This window comes from Delphinapterus leucas, chromosome 11, assembly GCF_059928025.1.
Source record: "Delphinapterus leucas isolate spDelLeu-1000000601 "Yukka" chromosome 11, BTC_Dleu_Yukka2, whole genome shotgun sequence".
Taxonomy (NCBI): Eukaryota; Metazoa; Chordata; class Mammalia; order Artiodactyla; family Monodontidae; genus Delphinapterus; species Delphinapterus leucas.
The window spans coordinates 74,264,508-74,286,087 of NC_143139.1; positions in this window are offsets into that span (position 1 = coordinate 74,264,508).

Sequence of the window (21,580 nt, forward strand, 5' to 3'; positions counted from 1 at the left end):
GAATGTCCCCGAAATTTCCATAAATAAATAGAAGAGACTCTCTAAAGAATGACGAATCCCTGAAGACCTCCAATTAATCCTCTAGATCCCTCCCACTTCTAATTATACAATTCAGAGCATGCTGTTATCATCTTTTTCCCCTGTCTCAATGAAGAACTCAGTATATGTGTCAGATTCCTCTGCGCCAGCTTTATACATCCTTACTACGAAGAGCAGTCCACATTGTCATTTAATACCAGACCACAATTGCTACTTTATCAGAAGTAAAAATAATATAAAAGGCATAGGAATTGACCTCATCTAATCTGTCCATTTATTTGAATTATATCTTCCATGCCTATCATGTTCTGGGACCGTGCTATTTGCTATAGACACAGCATTTCTCTCAAGATGTGTTTAGTCTAACAGAGAAACCAAATGAAGTATCCACACAGTTAGAATGCAGTGTGCTAAGTGCTCCAGCGGAAGAAGCATAGGATGCTATGGGATTCGGAGAGTTTGACACTCACCAAAGGTCCCGTAACAAGAAAGCAATAAAGCCTGGGTTTGACTCAAGTTTTTCCAGGATCTTAACACTGTACATACCGTTTACATGAAATACTGATTTAGCTGTGTCCAGCCTCTCTTATGTAGAACAGCTACTTGAGACCAGCCATAGGAAGTTCTCTCCCCATGGTCTTAGGTAGAATTAGAATCATGTCACATGTGGCTGATCTCAGCCACAAAGCAGGAAAAGCTGAGAAGTAGAAAGTAGGAAATCTCATGACTCACTGAGTGAGGAAAACAGGAATGGCAGAAAGGCTCTGGCTGTGGGTGGAGTCTGTTCCTGTTCCTATTAGGCTCTTGCCTCTGCTTTGGTCTTGGGGCCCAGCTAACTGTTCCCTGCATGAATCCAAGGGCTGGAATGGCATCACTCCCCCAGTTCATGGACCCACGGGAAAACTGCTGCCACGGCTCTCTACGGCTACACTTGACACTAAGCTGTTTTCTTGGGGAGGTTGGGGTGCTGGCCCAGACCCAGCCTCCCATTGGCTCCATTGCTTGGTATTCCCTGCTCTACCGTCTGTTGGAGTCCATACTGGAATCCCTGTCATATTTCTGCCATCCTCCCCACCTTCCCCAAGTTAGTGGTTAGATTCTCCATCAATTTTTAGTCTCCTACAAACCATGAGGACTAAGGATAAGATAATAAACTAATCATGGCACAGAAACTAACCACAACATCTCCCAATGTTGCACAATTGTGGCCAGCCTCAGACCCATCTCCCAAAAGCTTGGATGTGGGGGATGAGTTCTTCCCATTGGCCAACATCTTCAGAATTAAAAGGAGGGGCAGGAAGGAATGGAAACTAGGATGTGGAAAGAAATGTGACAAACTATAAGCCAAGTACCATGCTGGGCACTTTCTAATACTTTACTTCATCAACTCAAAATAACCCTTGGAGGCAGGTATTATTGACTGAGAGAAAAGAAGTAGTGAGGTTAAATATCATTCCTGAGGTCACACAGCCAGTAAGTGCCAGACGGAAAATTTAAACTAAGTCATATGCCCCTTCCACCACTGGTACTTGCCTCTGAAGACAGACGTGTCTGGATCTCAAGTTGAAAGAGAGGATGGAGGCACCTTTCCATAGAAACTGAAAAGCAGCTTGATGTACTTTTCTGCTCTGTATGCAGAACAACAGTCCAAATACTAAAAAAGAAAGGGAAAAAAAAAGACATAAAACTTCACTGAAAAACTACTCATGTAACACAAGGAGTTCAGTGCCTCTGAGTCACCAGGACTAACAGCACTCCAGTGGGTCTGGACTAGGCTCCCCTCCCCAGCTCCTGAAAAAACTGTCGCCCACTTCTCCCTGGAGCTATCACTGTAGGGGAAACTGTTGACTTGGGAAAGGAAGGGTGGTGGCCCAGACCCAGCCTCCCACTTGCTCTGTTAACTGGATTTGCAAAGTCCCAAATATCACAGCATAGGATCCCTTTGTAAGTGCTGGTTCTGGACTGGACCTGGAGCCCAGGGGGCTGGGAGAGACATCAGCTAAGGCCTAGATGGGATACATAAGCACAGAAATAAAGGGAAAGAAAAATACTGAAATGGGTAGTTTCTATGATTAGTTCACTGTGATTACCTTACCCTAGGACATAATGGATTGGTACTAAACTAACAATAGATTAAGAATCTAACCTCTAACCTATTCTGATTCCTAAAAATTTACTTCTATAAATTACTTTTAGAACTTAATTCTTTTGTTATTTGAGAATTTACAGGCCTTTCATTTTATATATATTTATATATTTTGTATTTAGTACATATATTATACATGTATGTATTTTACACATATATATTTTATATATATACATGTATATATAATTATACAAAAATAAATATGTATATATAAACATATATATATATAATTTATAAAATTAGTGAGCCTTAGAGAAATTCTAAATAGAATTTGAAATTGAGAAGGTATGAAGCTACTTAAGATCATTCATATTGGGAATTTGCCACTGTAGTTCTTGCAGTCATCTACAGGTATAGATGAATATCATAGTTTTTCATTGTTGGGACGGGAGAAGTTGGCTATTGCATTTAGGATACTTTTAAATCTAGTAAGAATATTGCAGCTTCTACACAGATATCCTGAGCCAGTGTTCATTGTTCACAGTCTCCTGACCACCATTCAAGCACCAGGGATTCTGTGCAAGACAGGCCTTGATGCCTCAGTGCAGTGGGAGCAAAGCTTTCATTTATAGGATGTATTAGGTTCTCCAGAGAAACAGAACCAACGGGAGTATATAGATATATAGAAAGAGATTTATTGTGAGAAATTGGTTCACATCATAGAATCCAGAAGCAAGAATGCTTATATGCTTTTCCCTTGTCTTAAAAGTCCATGAAAATATAAAAAACAAGCAAACACAATGACCAAAATAGGTATTAAGTAATTGCTTTTAATTAATGAATCCTATAGATATGCCCTTGAGTAGGAAGGCATGACCAGCTAGGGGCAGGTATGTGCCTTTAGAACAAAAGCTTTCCGGATGAAGGCTGGCACAGGTGTTTGTCCTCAATGGATATGACCATGACTTTTTAGAATTAGTGGCTACAAAGGCCTGAGGGGACTGATGTCAATCTTCATGTCCAATCCTGCCACTCTCCATTTTGAAAACCCCATTGTTAGAAAGGCACGGTAAGCAAGCAATTCTTCAGGCAGACTCATGTCGTGGTTAGAGGAACAACTGCAGCAGGTGTAGGAGGTAAATCCTCTTAGCTCTATTGTGGAAGCTCATCTTTCTCCTGTTTCCAAATGGGGGCGGGATGCCCCGCCTCCGAGGTGAGCCAGCAGTGGGTGTCAGAGCAAGGGTGCTGAGGCAACAATACTGGTATAGCAAAAACACTGTTTACACATTATGGCTTTTGTACACTCAAGGTGAAACAAAATCAAAGCAGTTAACTAGCTCATGTTGTGGCCCTCTAAGAAATAACAGAAAAATTCCCATTCCAACTATAGAATATATAGAATTCACAATATATGAACCCAAGAGGACTACCATTTAGGATTTAACACCCCACGCCTGACCTTCCATTCCTAGGTGAGTATGTGCTTTCTTATGTCTCATTTATGTTTCAGCATTGGTAAACTCCATTTTCATTTATAAAATGGACACTTTTACTACAGGATGTTATAGCAGTCTTAAAGGTTCTATTCACCATTATTTGAAATAGATTTATTTCCCTTCAATGACTCCTGTCAGGAAAAAAACTAAAACTTTACTTCTCCTTCATGAGGCAGGGGCCACTTGGGGGTGGATGCAGCCAAGTTATTCCCTAATATATAAATTACACTTACTTAGTGCTGGGGAGGAAAGTGGCCCATGTGTATATACAGGTCTCACACTACCAGGGGCTCCTTCATGTGATTTCATTTATTTCTCATTAAACCCCATTAGATAGGTCATGTTATTAGTCCCATTTTAGTAACATTTAATAATGAAAAAACAAAAGCAGAGAGAAAATCATGTTCTCAACTAGTAAGTGTTGTACCTGGGGTTTAAGCCCTTCTGATATGAAAACCAATGTCCCTTTCATAATACCACACTGTTTTCCTCCGTTATAACACCTGTGTTTATTTGTTCTTCTCTCACCGCCAGTACCCCACATCAAATATAAGGTAAGCTAGATGCTGGAGTCAGTGTTTCAAAAGGGCAGGGAGTGCTGAAGAAGCAAAGCCCCAAGATTAAAAATAGTAATAAAGTATAGTTATTGAGAAACCTTGTAAAACAAGAAGAAGAAAGAGAGTCGGGGAGAGGAGGGATGACGAGGAAGGAAAAGAGGAAAACTTGAAATGCTGAGGGCTGTTTCCAATTTATTTTGAAATGAAGGTCAATGAGAACCAATACCATTTCTTTTCAGATTTCTTGTACCTTCCCCACTGGTTGTGTTTTTTGTTATCCTAGTCTTGTACCTACTTGAAGGCAGAAAAAAAAATCCTTTCAAAGATTAAAGAATTTTACTGTGGCTCTGCTGAGCTGAGGAACAATTAGAACTTGAATGAGGGGCGTAGTGTGCCTGACATCTGGGGGAGGCGCCCAAATGGAACAGCAGGTAGTAGCAATGGAAAAGGGCAGGCTGAATCATCCCTGAGACTTTGCGATAAGAAGAAAAGACTTACTGTATTTCTCCTTCAATAATATAATAAGAGTTGACATTTTTTTGAGTATTTCTATGTTCCCAAAATTGATTTAAGCATATGCTATCTGTTAATTTAATTCTCACAAAATCCTGTGTGATATGTACTATTATTACCCCCATTTTATAGAGGAAGAAATTGAGGCCCAGAGAAATAACTTGCCCACAGTTATATAAGCTGTCATTTTCCCCCCTTTTTTCTCTTCTCTCCTCCATGTTTTCAACCATTTCTTAAAGGAGAAATGTGAAGTTACTTATTTCCCACTTACTCTTTAACCCAATAAAATTTAGCTTCTATCCTCTCCACTCGCCCCCAACAATACACATAAATGGGCCTTTCAGAAGCATCACCTGTGATCTCTTATCTTCCAGCTCCAGTGACCTGTTTTTGTTCCTCATCCCATTTCACTTCTCTGAAGCATTTCATAATGCGGACACTCCCCTTCCCTTTGACTGCCCAGGAGCCACCTATGCCTGGCTTTGCTCCTGTTCTGCTGGCCACTTGCCTTCAATCCTTGTTTCAGCCACTTTTTACATTTCTGGACAGCTTCCAGCTTTGTCTTTCACCCTTTTCTCTTCCAGTTCTAACGAGTGGGTCTCAGGAAGACATCAGAATCATCTGGGAGATTTTTTAAACTATTCACACCCTCTGCCAAGATCCTGGGTGTTCTGATACATCCCACACCCTGCTGGGGAGTAGAAGCAGGAAGAAGTATGTTACCACTACCAGAATACCTAGTGAATTTAACCAAATAGACATTTGCAAAGAGAGAACTCATCTTTCCTTTTCTTTCCAAAAGGTTATACCTCTCTCACTCCCACCTCCAAAATAGATACTACCAAGACTCACATTTGCCTTCCTTTCCCTCAATTTTAAAAATCTTTTAAATGGTGTATATTGAAAATAATGAAAAGAGGGAAATAGAGGTGGAGAAGAGAAAAGAGAGAAATGGATGGCCCAGGCAGTGTGTGTTTCTGCAGAGCAACATTAGGGAAAAGATATAAAGGAAGCAGCAACCTTGGAATCCATGTCTGTTCATCATGGGGGAAATGGGCTAAGACTTGTAGCCAAGTCCACTCAGTCGAGGATGTTCTGGTGTGGAGAGAGGCTTGGTTATGCCATCTGTTGAGGTGAGAATGTAGTGTTTGGGATTTCAGCCTTTGTGTGTACAAGAGATTCCCTCCTTTAATCCCCTCCATTTAAAAATAATAATAATATCGCCTATGCGAGTAGTGGTATGTCAATAAGCAGAGTTCATTAAATAGTCTTAATGAATAGTAACGCTACTCTTTATTGGGCCAAGTACTTTGCTAAGAACTTTATAGGTATTATCTCACTTAATCTTTACAACAACTCCATGAAGAAGATACCATAATTTTATTTCTTTTGCAAATAAGTCAGGAATCTTGCCAGGCACTAATTTGAAAAGATACATGCACCCCAACATTCATAGCAGCACTATTTACAATCGCCAAGACATGGAAGCAACTTAAATGTCCATCGACAGATGAATGGATAAATAAGATGTGGTATATATGTACCATGGAATACTACTCAGCCCTAAAAAAGAATGAAATAACGCCATTTGCAGCAATATGGATGGACCTAGAGATTATCATACTAAGTGAAGCAAATCAGACAAATATTATATGATATCACTTATATGTGGAATCTGAAATATGATACAAATGAATTTAGGTACAAAACAGAAACAGACTCACAGACATAGATAACAACCTTGTAATTACCAAAGGGGAATGGGGTGGGGAGAGATAAACTAGGAGTTTGGGATTAATAGATACAAACTACTATATATAAAATAGATAAACAACAAGGTCTGACTATATAGCACAGGGAACTATATTTAATATCTTTAATAACCTATAATGGAAAAGAGTATGAAAATATATATAGTATAACTGAATCACTTTGCTGTACACCAGAAACTAACACATTATAAATCAACAACAATTCAATTAAAAAAATAAAATAAAATAAAATAAAGAATCTTGCCAGGCAAGAGCAGAGCAAGGATTTTAACCAGTGTTGGTTCAGCCAATGCTCTTAAGCAACGTTATTTCACATCTAAATGTGATTACCCGATATCATTAGTCACTAGGGAAATACAAATGAAACCATAGTGAGACACTAGTACACATACCCATCAGAATGGCTGAAATTAATACTGGCAACACCAAGTGTTGGAAAGGATATAGTGCAACTGTAACTCATACATTGTTGGTGAGAGTCTAAAAATGCTCTAAACACTTCAGAAGACGTTTGGCAGTTTCTAATAAATTTAAACATACACTTGCCCTTTGACTCGATGATCCCACTTCTATATGCATACCCAAGAAAAGTGAAAATATATGTCCACATAAAGATGGACACTATAAGGATGTATAATACATGGCAGCTCTATTGGCAATAGCCCCAAACTGGAAACAGCCCAGGTATGTGAAGAATGAAAAAACAAACTGTGGTATATTCTTTTAACGGAACACTACTCAACAATACAAAGAAATAAACTACTAATACACTCAGTGACACGAATGCACTCACAGATATTATGCTAGGAAAAAAAAAAGGCACAAAAGAGTACATGCTGTATGATTCCATTTGCATGATGTTCTAAAACTGATAAAACTAAATTATCGTTTTAAGAATATTTAATTAAGAATAGGGAGCTGTGGCTGTCTGAAAAAGGTGAGAGGGGTTGACTGGGAAGAGGTACGGGGGAACTTTCTAAGCTACAAAAATATTTTATATCTTGATAGGGGTGTGGGGTATATGGGTGTATCAATTAGTCAAAATTATATAGTTAAGATTAGCACATTTTAATACATGTAAACCTAACCTTAAAAAAACTATATAAAGAAATAATAATAAAGTTGGGGGAAATTGGAAGGAGGAAAAAGTATAGATGAAACAAGCATGGCAGAATGTTAATGCTATTGAAGCTTGATAATAATTACGTGGGTAAACGTTATACTATTCTATTTACTTTGAATGTGTTTGACATTTTGTATAATAAAAAACTCCTACAAAATGATTTTTAAATGCTTAATATGTTAGAACTAAAATACAAATGAGTGGTTGGTTTGAGGCCAGATTGCTGAACCTCAGGTCCCAGTGCAAAAAAAAAAGTAAACCTCATCATGTTTTTTCCCTTCTGGGAGACTTTGATGAGTTTTCCACTCCCTGCCCTAGGGAATAGTGTGAGTGCCTCAACATGGTTCACAAGATCCTTTATACCAAACATACATACCCAAAGCACTGCATAGAGTTCTTGATGATATATTGTGTATTTACTACTTAGACCATCTCTATGAAGGTTATTATCCCATTTTATAGGCAAAAGAATTTTTATCTATGAAAGGACCCAACACTGGATGGATAATAAGTGGCAGGGTCTAGAGAAAATTCAAATTTTGGACCCCATTGTTTTTCTCCACCATTCACCCTGCTTCTTCTGTGGTAGGAAGAATTCTAAGACAGCAGCAATATTTCAACCCCCTTCACATATACCCTGCTATAATACCCTCCCTTTGAGTGTGGGCAGGGCCATTGAATATTATAGTGTATCTGTAGTTACTAATACAGCTAAAGGGAGAATAGCCTGGGTGGGCCAGACCTAATCAGGTGAGTGCTTTAAGAGAAGGAAAGCGTCAGGAGGATGCTCTCCTGTTGACGTCAAAAATGAAGGATGTTGTGACAGAGCCTATGGACCAGCCATGTGGCAAGGACCTGAAGGTGACCCCCAGGAGTTTAATCTCCAGTGAACAGCTAGCACAAAAAAAAAAAAAAAAAAAAAAAGTTTCTGGATCACACAGCCTCAAAGAACTATATTCTGCCAACAACTCTGTGAGCTTGAAAAAAGCCCCTGAGCCTCAGAAGAGATCATAGACCCAGGCAACTCTGCAATTTTAGCCTGGTAAGACCCTGGGCAGAGGACTCAGTTAACCCACAGAAACCTTGAGATAATAAATATGTGTTGTTTTAAGTCACTAAGTTTGTGATGCAGCAATAGAAAATAAATCCCCCTGCCTCTCTCCCTTCCTTCCCTGTTCCTCTCAATGCTTCAGTCACTCTGAACTTTCCTTAGTTTCCTAATTAAAACATTACTTCCATGACTGTGGTTTTGCAAGGAATGCTCACTTTGCCTGGAATGCCCTTTTCCTCTTTGTGCTTATTGAATATCACCCATCCTTTAGGACCCAGATCAACTCGTCCTCTCCTGGAAGCCTTGACTGATTGTCCCAGGCAGATTTCTTTCCTTTCTGTTCTGTACTCCACTGCACCCTGTGATCTCTCTCTCTCTCTCTCTCTCTCTCTGTCTCTCTCTCTCTCTCTCTGTCTCTCTCTCTCTCTGTCTCTCTCTCTCTCTCGTATATGACTTAGTTGAGAGCAAGAACTTACATTATTCACATTCATGACACTTAGAACTAGGACAGTACTTAGAACATAGTAGCCGTTCAGTAAATTGTTGATGGGTTAATGCACCTATTGTTTTCCATTCAAATGCTTCTGAAGTTTATTCAGTTTAACAAATACTAATTTTCAGGGCCTCTTACAGCTGCCATGGACAATCAAAAGATTAGTGGGCCTTGTTCCCTGTTTCAAAGAGGAGGAATAAGATTTGCACACAAACAGTAATTACAAGAGGCAGAACATGACCTGTGTCACATAAAGAACTGAATCTGGTCTGTGGGATTCTCATGGAGAACGAGATTAGGGTCCACAGCATGGAGGAGAGCACACATATGCCATCCAGGCTCATGTGTGTTTTATGGAACAACATCTTTCCATTATTATAACGCAGGTTGGAACAAGAAAGGGAAAAAAGGCTGCTCTTATCTCTCAGGTAGCTGGATGGTGAGCACAGCTCTCCCAACCATCTGCTGCTCTTCCTGGGCAGCTTGGAGCACGACAGCTGTGAAAATGGTTAGAGGAAAAGGCAGGTCACAGAGGGAGGGAGGGGTGTTGGGTAATGTCAGCTTTCCCCTAAGACACTGTGGACAGCAGGGCCCTGAGAGAGACACGGAGCCACAAAAGACTTGCTCGATGCTGTGTGTGGTGCTACTCAAAGGAGTGGGTTCAGCTGCTACTGGTGTGAAACCCAAGGAAATGTCCCTGCAGCCTCTGATGTCAGCATCATATCATGTGGCCCACTTGCACTGTGAGTCAAACACCCACATCCTGTTGCCTTACAATCGCATTAATTTTCCCTTTAAATAACATATCGAAGAGGATATGTCTTTTTTCATTTTTTCCGATAGATGTCTGTTACTTTTCAGCACAAAGGAGATGCGTATAAGTTCTGCAGAAGTCCACCAAATGTGGGCCAGGCTTATTTCCCCCAGAAAGCTCTGAAGCTTGTGCCACATGCCAAACGGTAACTCAACACACTTAATCATTTGGTATCACTTAAGCACTCTCTTCTTTCAAAAACTCTTATCTACTTACTTTGTACCATTCAAATAAACTTGCAGAGGATTACAAAGAACATCTGTAATATTAAAATCCATTTAAAATTTAAATCAACTAATCATTTTGATCCAGTTGTTTCTCTGAGCTTACAAAATGTTGTGGATATAAATTTACCATTACGTTTAACTCGATTCCGTGTTTTTGAACTTTATCCACTTAATTGACCAGGCTCAAATAATCATCAGATTATTGGATCGATCTAAGTACTCATAGTGAGCTATTCTGAATTGAACTATTTTAGCTCTGGAGGGGAGGAGAGGATGGAAAAAGAGGTCAAGACTTATTGGAAATAAACCAAGACTGTAGAGAAACTTATGCTTTTTTTCCCCTAGTTTAGAATATGTCCTCTGTTCATACGTCTTTGAATCATTTCTGAGCTAAATTTGATAGTACCCTGGTTACCTGGGGTAAGGGTCGCAGAGAAGCACCTCCCTTGGCAGCCACCTCACTGTGGGACTTTCCAAGGCTTTTCCCAGTTTCTAATGCACCCATTGTAGTGATGATGACACACGTCTTGGCAAAATGTTTCCGTGTGCAGAAGTAGAACAGCTCCAATGTTCTTGATTCTATTTTAGACTTGTATTAAAGTGATCTGCCCACCACAGCCTGACTCCTTTCAACCTCATCTAATTTTTTCAGACTTAGTTTGGTCAGCCATACTAATTTCATAGGATAAAGAGATACTATTGCCTTCTAGAGCTGGAGCTAAATATTAGAGACTATATTGTGTTGAGCCATAAACTTCCAAACATGGTGGTCTCATTTACATTGGTAGATGCTTATGAGGCTAGCATTGGTTTTCTCACAAAATGGCACATGAAACACAGCTTATAAAAATATACCCATGATGCGGAAGGTATCAAGGAGCCCTTATGAAATATTCGACATTTTGCTTCTGTTCATTATCTGGTTTTAACCTTTCTTAGCAGACTTTTGTAATGAACCATAGGCTGACCAAACTAAATTCCAGAGCCTGAAAGATCATTTGTGATGGGAAACAGGACAAATAAAAGGGATATTATGCAAAGCAGATAATCCTTAACTTTCACAAGTTAATCTCTCAAAAAAAAATGTCGTCATACTTTCATTTACTATATAGTAACACCCCTTTTGGAAGTAGGTACATCAACTGATAAAAAAACCACTTTTTAATTCTCTAATGGGGGGTACTTCTTCACTCACCAACAGCTTAGGTTTGGAAATGCTTATTTATGTCTGTATAGCTGAGTTAGTTTTATCACATCCTCTCCCTCTTATTTTATTAAATGAATGAAAGTGAATAAATAATAATATTATGAATTGTAAACTTTATAAACCCAATATGATTGAAATAGAGATAAAATCATTATAATAAAATAGCATTAGATAGTTATTGTACTAAATCAGGTCAACCGTTCATTCAACTGTTTAAGAAAAGTAAGTCACCAAAGGTTATTCTAACAGCAGAGATTTATTTAGGAATATCATAATATGTATTTTAATCTCTGAAAATAAACTAATATCTATTTAGTTTTCATACTTTAGATTGTTGTGCTTATTTTCAGACACATATAATGTACAAAATAGGGTATTAATTATAGTTGTTCAAAAGATGGATTTAGAAATCAGACAGATCTGAATTGAAAACCAGCTCCTCTACTTACCCAATGCAAGTTATTAATTATCGTTGAGTCTTAGTTTCCTCATCTGAAAAGGATCACCAAATTTGTTTGTTAGAGTTTTTTTGAAAGGGAAAAGGATAACATATTTTTGGATATAGAAGACCTATCATCATGGTACTTAGCATGTATATACATAGATCAGATATATATATATATCTAGGATGGACCTAGAGTCTGTCATACAGAGAGAAGTAAGTCAGAAAGAGAAAAACAAATACCATATGCTAACACATATATATGGAATCTAAGGAAAAAAAAAAAAAAAAAGGTCATGAAGAACCTAGGGGTAAGATGGTAATAAAGACACAGATGTAGAGAATGGACTTGAGGACATGGGGAGGGGGAAGGGTAAGCTGTGACAAAGTGAGAGAGTGGCATGGACATATATACACTACCAAATGTAAAATATGGCTAGTGGGAAGCAGCCACATAGCACAGGGAGATCAGCTAGGTGGTTTGTGACCACCTAGAGGGGTGGGATAGGGAGGGTGGAAGGGAGGGAGATGCAAGAGGGAAGAGATATGGGAACATATGTATATGTATAACTGATTCACTTTGTTATAAAGCAGAAAGTAACACACCATTGTAAAGCAATTATACTCCAATAAAGATGTTAAAAAAAAAAAAGAAAATAGAAAGACAATAGTAAAATTAATTCTAAAAAAAAAAAAATCAGGCATTCAGGCTGCAGCACTCCAGGCACTAATCCCTCCCATCTTCAAGGTTAGGACTTGGAGAATCCACTGGCTCATTTTGCAGAAGATGACACTGAGGCAAAGCGAATGCAAAGTTCGCTAAAATACTAGACCTATGGAAGCTGTTGTGCTACCATCAATGTTTTCTTCTCTGAAGGGAGACAATAGCCAGGAGAGTAATAGGAAGTTGTTCACCTGAGTGGAACATCAGACCCAGATAGGAAGAGTAAAAGTCCATTACAAAGACAGGTGGTGGGGCTGATGCAGAAAAGAATGTGAAAGATACGGATGGAAGGATACAGAACCTTAAAGAGGTGAAGACTTTATCTCTTGGTTTCCTTTTTCCCTGTGTTATTCTAGAAGGAATAGCTGAAAATTGGGAAGTTCCGTGTGAGCTTTGGAGTCAGGACTGAGCCCAAATCCCTGGTATATGTGAATCGTGAAGCAAGACATAATCAACTTGGAGAATTTCCATTCCATGCTTAGGTTAATAAATGGGCCTTTTTTTTCCTTTCTGGATATACTGCTTTGAGCTCTTGTAATACTTAATTGCCACAATGAGAAATAACAAGAAAATTAATAAGGCGATGCTTTTAAGATTTTCCTGACAAGTTTGAAAAGCAGATCTAACTGTAGACATTTATCAGTGATGAACTATTGAACCCTGGGGAGTGACTGGTTGATGCTTACGAACAGCAGCTATAGTCACCTGACAGCTGATGACTTCCAAGGAAGTCATATGGTGATGGTAAGTATTAGCCTTCGGCCCAAAAAATCTATTTGATATTTTGACCAATGCATTTGGGAAATTTCTGTATTTTATATGTAGGTCAATAAAATATAACCCTCAAAAATTTAGAGAAACAAATATCAGTTTTATTTTAAAACTTGAGAGGATGGGAATTTGACTAACATAACTACAGAGAAAAAAATAGAAGGAAAAAATCTAATCACTTATAATGTTTAAAATCCACTTTTTCAATTTTGTTCCAAATATCACAATCCAGGGAAGGGTAAATCATTTGTTTTGGGTTATTTATTCATTCGATCTTTAAAATAATTTTGAAGTACTTTCTTTCTCGGTACTATCCTGAGGCATAAGCACAAAATCAAAAGAAAATATTAATTAAATTGCATAATAGTCGATACTGTTACAATTTTACAGCTTAAAATAGTGCATGAAAATAGCTTTTTAAAATTCAACCATATTAAAAGTTCCTGTCTTATGGAGAATTCTAATTTTTAAAAGGTACTTTGCATTGGGCCCTGATGACCAGAAACTGTGTTTAAGTCAAACTGACCCAGGGCTGTAATCTTACTTATTTTGACACAGAAAAATAAGAGCATGGTAATCACTGGAACTATTTCATCCAGAGCAGCCGAGCTGTATTTATTTCCATCCTAATGGAGAATCATTCTGTGAACAGGATTGTTTGTTTCTTTGCAGGCCTGACTCCCTGGGGAAGGAGTTCCACTTAATCACATCTGTATCTCTCTCAAAAAGACAGAAGTCCTATACAATGTAAAGGCTTAATACTAATGAGAGTAACTATCATTTATTAAGTACCTACTATGGGCCTGTAATCGTATTTTCTCCTTTGATCCTCATAACAACATTTTAGGAGGGCATGATTATCCTCAATGTACAGATGGAGAAACTGAGGCCTCACAAACTTACATGCCTTGCTTAACAGTGTTTCTATCCCATAACTCTTATAGTGATCACGCCTACAGTCATTATTACTAAAAAAAAAATGAAATGACTTGATCCTGGAATTGTGTTGTAGCATGGAAGCTAGAAGCTCATTATTTCACACAATGGACTATCTCATTCACTGAAACGTTAACACCCATCTGTGATTTTGCATAAGGTGAAAAAGAGCTCTGGTAAGCCAAGCAGGAGTCCTGACAGCCTTTCAAATATATACTTGGATAAGTTTCCTAGGAGTAGTAAACCACAGAACAGTGCTTTGAAAAGTCCATCCATGATGTGAATAAATGTTTGTCCTCAGATTGGAACCTCTACATTCATAAGCAGTCATTCTTCACTGGGTCTAAAAGGGAAATCTCTTAATCGAACAGGTTTTTCAATCAGAACAGAATGACAGGCCAGTCAGTACAGTGCTAGCGATATACTTCCCACAGAAAGCTAGAGTGTAGGTTACTGTTGAATAATGGAATCTGGAATCTCAAACCGCTGTGCCTTTCCCTGCAGGTCTGTAAAGGGATGGTATATTTCCCCCTTTAAGAAAACTTAAACAAAAAAAATAATTACCTAATTTGAGCATAAGAATGGGAGTCAAATGATTCCCAATGAACCACATGACATTTTAAAATAATGTCTTTGCCCAGTTTGACATGAAATATATGACGTGTCCCACGTGCTTCTTCCCTAATGAAAAGTGCAACACTATCCACCACGTACCTAGGTCCCTGCCTTTCTTCCTTTTCTTTCCCAGCTTTTGTCTCTTTTGTGTCAAACCTCTCACTGTGCAGTGTTAATCTCTCTAAAGTCATTGAGTGCTTATTGTTGTTTTTTGCCATTTAAATAAAGCATTATATAGGGAAAACATGTTTTAAAAAAACTAAGATCACTGATATTCAAGTACACACACACAAAGGAAATGAAAGAGTTTAATCAAACCATGCTGTTTGCTGCGAAGTGTTAGATTGGCTGACAAGAGACTATTTTATAATTTTACCTAATGCTTTTTATAGAAGATTTTTTAAAACCTCATTCTTATCTAATTCTAAAGAATGAGCAATTCGACTTTTTTTGGAAAAACATAAACACACAAATCTGTTCAAAAGGAATAAAAAATAGTAACATTTAAACCTTGCTTCCAGAATATATATATATATATATATTTTTTTTTTTTAACATTTTGTTTTAAATTTTATTTTATTTATTTATTTTTGGCTGTGTTGTGTCTTCGTTGCTGCTCGCGGGCTGTCTCTAGTTGTGGCAAGTGAGGGCTACTCTTTGTTACGGTGCGCTGGCTTCTCATTGTGGTGGCTTCTCTTGTTGCGGAGCATGGGCTCTAGGCATGCAGGCTTCAGTAGTTGTGGTGCACGGGCTTAGTTGCTCCGCGGCATATGGGATCTTCCCAGACCGGGATTCGAACCCGTGTCCCCTGCATTGGCAGGCGGATTCTTAACCATTGTGCCACTAGGGAAGCCCCAGAATATATTTTTTAAAACATTTTAAGAATATTCTATTTAATGTCTTATATTTGAATGTATGTTTTAATAGCTCAGTTTCTGAAAAGGAAATATAATATTTAAATCTTCATCAATAGTTGAGAAATTATTCAGAAATACGATGAATTATACCCATTCCCAATAAATCCTTTCATAGAGTTTAGCAATGTATTTGAAAAGAAAGGTACCTTTAATTGTCTGATAGGGCCTCTCTGAATTCTGAGATTCCCATGCTTTTTCACCTAAATCAAAGTGAAATTTACCCTGGTACAGCACAGACCTCAGGCACCACTCTACTGTTCCATGGAACAGATGTTTTGGAATTCACATAATGATAGACAGACTTCTTCTATGAAAGGTTTCTAGAATGAGGGCTTCGGTGAAACTGGTCATGCCTGTATTAAGACCTTTCACTCAGTAGGACAATATTTGCATTTTCGCACTTATCTGGCAATCTCATCTTTTTTTAAAGAAAATTTATTTATTTATTATTTTTCACTGCGTTGGGTCTTTGTTCCTGCACACAGGCTTTCTCTAGTTGCAGTGAGCAGAGGCTACTCTTCGTTGTGGTGCATGGGCTTCTCATTGCAGTGGCTTCTCTTGTTGCAGAGCACCGGCTCTAGGTGCGTGGGCTTCAGTAGTTGTGGCATGCAGGCTCAGTAGCTGTGGCTCGCAGGCTCTAGAGCGCAGGCTCAGTAGTTGTGGTGCACAGGCTTAGTTGCTCCACAGTATGTGGGATCTTCCCTGACCAGGGCTCGAACCCGTGTCCACTGCCTTGACAGGCCGGTTCTTAACCATTGTACCACCAGGGAAGCCCTGGCAATCTCATCTTGATTTAAAAAAAAAAAGTGAAGTTTCTTTTAACTTAATTGCATATTCCATTTTTTTCAAATTACATTCCTAACATTTAGAATGTTGAGTCATCAAGACTGAACGTAAGATTTAACATTTTTCTGAGCTATCATCTCAGATAACAGTTAAACGAAGAAATACATCAATCAAAATCCATCATAAAACAAAGACCTTTGAATAAATGGCACCCCAGCCTCTAAACAAGCAAGAGACACAAATGGGTGACCTCTCCTAGGCTAAACTCTACATGACCCCAGGAGGGCACTCCTGGCATAAAAGGGTACATGTCTCTTGTGTAAAGAAGGTAAGAAGATTCAGCCTCTCAGAGGTTAAGACTGATGCCCACTCATTCCCTCACTAACCATGCGACCTGTGAGCCAATCCCTCCCAGGTATCTTGGCCTGGATTGTTGTTGAGATTGTTGAGAGTTTGAATATTTTTTTGTAATCATCTGACACTGCTACTGTTTACTTAGCCCAACCCATCCAGTCCCTGGATGTGGGGTATCTTCAGAGTCAAGCTGACTCATTCAAGCACTAAAGTACCATTTAGGACATTGCGGCCGTAATCTAGTAAATGCCACCTGGGTCTCTGCTTAGCCAAGCAACATCCCCAGTTCCCATCTTTGATTTTACTAAACCAGAGGAGGGTCAACACGTGGCCTTTACAATAAAAAAGTCTGTACTCAGTCTTGTTTGAGAGTTGGAATTCAAAATTTTCCAAAGGTTTCTATTATCTAGCTTTAATTCCTATTACCCAGTGGACGCAATACATTATTCCCTGATTTTACACAATTCCAAGGAGCAAATTTATAGCACTGTGCTCCTGGAACTAAGTATATACAGAAGGAACTAGATTTGCCAAAGGCAATTTGCTACTTTTAACTCTTCTCTAGTCATACAATAGCTAATCATTAAAATCTGCTTTTGTGGTACTGGTATCCTTACATTTTGCCTTTTTCAGTCTAGAGAATGGGCAGTAGATTTGCTTACTGGCTTCTAGAGTTTTCTCCAACAAATTTTTACAAATGTGCATATTTTCATAATACCTGAGATGCAGAAAATCAACTGCAAACGAAACATAACATTCAATTTTATGCTCTCAGAGTCTTATGTGCATGTTCTAACTTAGATCAACTACACACACCCTAAAGGGTAAAAACATGTCTTCGTGACTCATGTAACACAAAGGTGACTTCATCTGTTTTAACCCATATTGGAATATTCATCCGTGATGTTATATTCAGAGAATTTACAGTGAAATGCTTTCAATGATAAGTATTTATGGTACATGTTATAGAATGGCATAAACTAAAAATATGTTTATAGATAAACTCATAAAATACCTAGACTCCAGGCTTGGCTAGAATGTTAAAGTATGAAATATACAGTCTCAAAATGGCAGAAATCAAATTGCCAAGGTATTCTCTGATTCATTGTATAGAATGAAACAGCACTTTCATTATTAAATGCTTACAAACATAATAAGCCATATATTAATTGTTTCATATGCATTAAAGTATATAAACCAAAATAGATTGCTCTGAAAACTGTTACATTTATTTGTCAGTCAAAAGTGTATTTAGATTTCAGCCTAGAAATTTGAAAATATTAATCAAATGTAGTAGTTATGACTGGGAAATTTAAATTTTTAAAAAACTTCAATAGGTGACTATATTAATTTTTTTTTCTTTTTGTAAAAAGTATTTTGGGGTTGAATAAAAGAAACTGAAAATTCACTTAGACATTCTCCAAGTATGGAAAATAAGGAAGGTGCATATCCCCTTACCGTTTGGAATAATTTGCTGTCATTTGGGGATGACTTGACAGACCCATTGATACAGCAACAGAAAAAATAAAATGCAAAGCAATAGTTAAGTATCTGAAATTATTACTGTCCCCATAAGTGAGAACAATAAAACTTAGGCGGGTAAGGCATTTTGACTAAACGTGGTGATTTCCTCCATCTTCTTCAATCTTTAACTTTTCCAGATCACAGATGCCACTTGCCCTGGAGGCTCTGGCCAAAGGACAGGAGATTACAAAACAAGATAGTGGGTGAGTCATGAGAACTGTATTAAAGAGCTTATCATGCTTTTTCTGAAATATCCTTTTACTATGAAAACAGAGGAGGGAAATCTTTAAATTGAACAGCCTTAGTCAGAAAAGAAAGGCATACATGTTGAGGTTTCATTTTCAGAACAAGATTGCTTTGTATAACTACAGAATCCAGTAACACACACGCAGATATTTCTGTGGGTTAATATGAAAGCAAACCCTACCATGCTTAGCAGCACAGTTTCCTCCCTTTTCAGAATTACTTTATAGTAAAACGTGAAGACGGGTAGTTCCTTCTTCCTGCTGCTGATGCCCACTCTGAATTACTTCGGAAGGATTCAGGAAGGATGATAACATTAATTCAAATTTCAACAACTATCCCCTATTTTACAAAATGATTGCTTCTGTTTTATATCATTTTATCTCAGAAACCCCATGGCATAGTTTGGGTAGGTGTTGTTATCATTCCTAAGGTACAGATGAGGAAACAGAAGTTTGAAGGGGTTAAGTGACTTACCCAAGGTCACGTGCTACACCTGTCACTCAGAACTCTGTTCCTGGATCCATCCTCTTCTAAGCCTCCAGCGAACTTCCACGTAAAGGATAATTCCCTCTCCTCATATACACAGCACAACTTTTGAAAGTTTGTGAAAAATATTTGGAACGTATGTATTATACTTGAAAATCCCTTTATTTTTTTTTCCAGCAACTAAGTCATTTTCCTCTCTCAAAAAGCTCATCAAGCTTTTAAGGTACCCCAAGAATTGTTCTCAGGTGGGAAACTTATGGAGAGCTATTTTAACAAAACAAAATTAAGCTTCTGTCTTCTGCCTGTTATCATTCAAACACCTAAGAATTAGTGATATAAACCCCTATATTGAAATAATGAGAGCAGATGCTGTAAATCTGCTTTGTGCTATACAGTATCCACTAACCATATGTGGCTATTAAAATTTAAATTAATTTTAATAAGTTAAATGACATAAAAATAGCAGTTCCTCCATCACACTAACCATATATCAAGGATTTTATAGCCACAAGGGGCTAGTGACTATTGTATTGGACACCACAAATATAGAACATTTCCATCATTGCAAAAAGTTCTATTGGCCAGTGTTGGTCTAAATTCTAGCTGTTATCAGTGTCAGCCTCCTTCCTTCTCAAGCAACTCAAACTCAATGATGCTGTCGTCTGGACTGAATGGCATCGTGTGTGTGTGTGTGTGGGTGTGTGTGTGTAAAATGAACCATGATTCTATTCTCCCAAACAATGCTAGGAAAAACAGCAAGCCACAGATAAACATGGGCTATTTATGTGGCTTCTCTTGATGTGGGAAGAAACCAAAATCTTTCTGTTAATATCAGTCAACCCTTAAGACCATTTCAGTGATACACTGTTATATTATCACTGTATATGTGTGTGTATGTGTATATATATGTACACCCACACACATTTTTACATTAACAGCTCGTATGATAGAACACACTGATGCTGAACAGAGAATCTCAAGTTTCTGAGGTTTTGTGGATAAGGAGATCAAATGAGAGGGCTTAGCCTTTGGAGATGGGTTGTTTGGGGCAGGCACCAGGGGGAAAGATCCTTCCCGTGAGAGAGGCTCATGCAAAAAAGCCAGCATGGTACAAGGAGCATCCAGGGAACGTGCTCCATCAGCTCCACCTGAGGATTCTCTCTAAGGAGCCAGGTAGCTGACTTGGCTGGAAGAGTGAAAATAGGGAGAAAGATGAAAAACTCTGTAGAAAGGACTGAATATTGTTCTTACTGAACTGTCTGTCACAGATGGCCAGGCATTCCTGAACTTTTAAAGTAGGTTAATCTGAAGAGGCAGTGGTTTGGGGAACAGGAATGCATTCAGGCCAGAATCCTCCATCTGCCACCTTCTACCTCTCTAGCTTTGGCCACATTTAACCTCTATGAGCCTTAGTTTCAAATCTTATTTGTTCTACTGAAGGCTAACCTCGTAAAAAGCATAGTATAACAAAAGGAGAGGAATACAAAGAACTCACACAAATAGATAATTATCCTATAATTCCATGAACCTGATGACAGACATAGGCACAGTCTTGAAAGACTTTGTGGTGGAGGAAGTGGTATCTGGGCTAAATCATTAAGGATGAACAGCAGTTTAGGAAGGAATAGGTAGTTCATGGAGAAAAGAGCATGAATAAAGAATGGAGAAAAATATATGGCTATGAAAAAATTTATATATAAAAAGAAATCCTTCCCCACTTTGAAAAAAGAGAGAGATTTATAAAATAGAAAAACACTCCATGCCTGAACAGGTAAAGAGTTAAAAGAAAGTAGAGAAAAAATATTGTTTAAAAAGGAAAGAAAACAAAAAGAAGTGACTGGAGATCCCAAATAAATTCCTTTCCCACCAAGAAAAGCCTTTTCTTTCTTTACATTCTGCTTCTGCCTTTGTGGTTTATTTGCAACTGCACAAGACCATTCAGCAGCTGTGTTCATAGAAACTCCTTCTCATTTCTGGTGGGACAGGTTGCACCAGTGAATCTCTGATGCGCACACACACACACACACACACGGGGCTTCTCACTGCCCTGCCTGTGTGATCCCCTTCCCCCGGCACTGGGAATCCCTCTCAAAATTAAGGCTGAGCAATGTTTGACCCCTCTCTGGTATGGCCAGTGCAAATTTTCAAGAGAGAAGCTTCTCTTGGATTCCCTTAGATGTCAATGCTAATCAAAACCTACAGACTTACTATCACCTCCTTCTGAATCTAGATGTCTCATGAGGCTTCAGTTTTTGGTGTCTAGACATGTATTATTTGGAACCACAGGGTCCCTGGGTAATGTTCAGAGAACAGCAACTCACTATCTGACCCCTAGAGAGAGACTCCATGTGAGTCATTGACCCATTCCCCTGAGGAAATGTTTTTTCTGGAAGCAGGGAAT